A 1,614-nucleotide genomic window follows, 5' to 3' on the forward strand; every position below is an offset into this window, starting at 1 on the left:
TTTTGGTGGCCATTTTAAATTTTAAGATGGCGGCCACTAAGCGGATTATTTTTTGGGGTCACACAGGGTTTTTAATTTATTTTCGCGGGCCGCACTTTGCCCACCTGTGGTATATGTATACACGAATAAAAAAATTTGTATTCGACTGTCTAGAAGCGTTTTTGCATCATATAATAAACAAGTAGATCAAAAACATTATTGATAAAAATCCAATATTTTGGTGGCCATTTTAAATTTCAAGAAGACGGCCACTAGGCGGATTATTTTTTGGGGTCTATTTTTTTTTAATGATCCTTAGGTATCATAGTATCACTGTGGGAAGTTTCATGCTTTCTTCCAAAAGTGCGCGATTTTTCTCCTTAACCGCCCTACTAATACAAAGTACAAACAAGATACAAACAAACATGTTACTACAAACATGTTATTACCTCAATGCACAATACCTCAGTTTAAGTTTTTAAGTATTTATTGTTTTCTAACAAATGCAGGACAAAATGGAAGTACTTCCATAAATTCTAGCCCCGAAACCTAGACTCAGAAATACCGGGATGGTGTCCGGCGAGGGATTGTTTAACTATTAGTTAAGTGTTTCTTGCTTGTGCTTTGTATCGTACTGCTACAAACACATTGTTACCACAGTGTACAATACCGCATTTCAATTGTGTATGCAATATATAAAAAATAATATAGATAATTGATTTACAATGAATCCATAATCGATACGGTGGACACATTTGTTGTAATAGTAGAAACTACCAGGTTCTAATCCTATGATTACATATTTTCAACAATCTGACTGAAATAGACCTTGACGCTGTACCATTTATCATGTATAGACAATTCATGTTCTGTAGTTTAATCCGATCTAATAAATATTTGTTACTGAGTTTGTATTATGGCATTGTTGTATTTCATCTGAAGTCAGTGTTTAACAAAATTTTATCAATAGCTGAAGTAGTAAATAGTTGCTGTCAAATGGATTTTCTTTCCAAAGTTCCAGTGTAAGTGGTCCCATCCTTCACTAAATTCCTGTTTTATTCTGAAGTTGATCTCCAGAACCACTGTCTGTGTCATCAGGTGTTTCAGTTGCATTCTACTATCTCTAATCATTATTAGATTCGACCATATCATACTATAAATAATAAGTCCATTTGGGAACCTAGGGCTGCTGTCTGGGCTTATGTACAGGATAAAGTTGCTGTCATTGGTACTTATGTTACCTCCAATGTATAATAGTGCCAATAAAAAAAATCATCCGTGTCTCTCTTCACATGATTAATGTACATTTGTGCGTGGCCTTTAATGTCACTGTTTAGGGTACATGAAAAAATTGCTGTCATCGGTGTTTCAGCATTCTACAATGTACAAATAGTTATTCCTAGTTGGTTTCATTCATGTCTCTCTTTGCTTGATTTTATCATGTTGCTACTATATAAGACCCCGTGGGTCCCTTGGGGCTGCTGTCTGGGCTTATGTACAGGATAAAGTTGCTGTCATTGGTATTTTTGTTAACCCAATGTATAATAGTTCCAATAAAAAAAAATCATCCGTGTCTCTCTTCACATGATTAAATGTATTTGGGCGTGGCCTTTAATGTCACTGTTTAAGGTCACG

This window comes from Anneissia japonica, unplaced genomic scaffold (assembly GCF_011630105.1).
Source record: "Anneissia japonica isolate Jap-2015-1 unplaced genomic scaffold, ASM1163010v1 scaffold287789_len92692_cov117, whole genome shotgun sequence".
NCBI classification, from domain to species: domain Eukaryota; kingdom Metazoa; phylum Echinodermata; class Crinoidea; order Comatulida; family Comatulidae; genus Anneissia; species Anneissia japonica.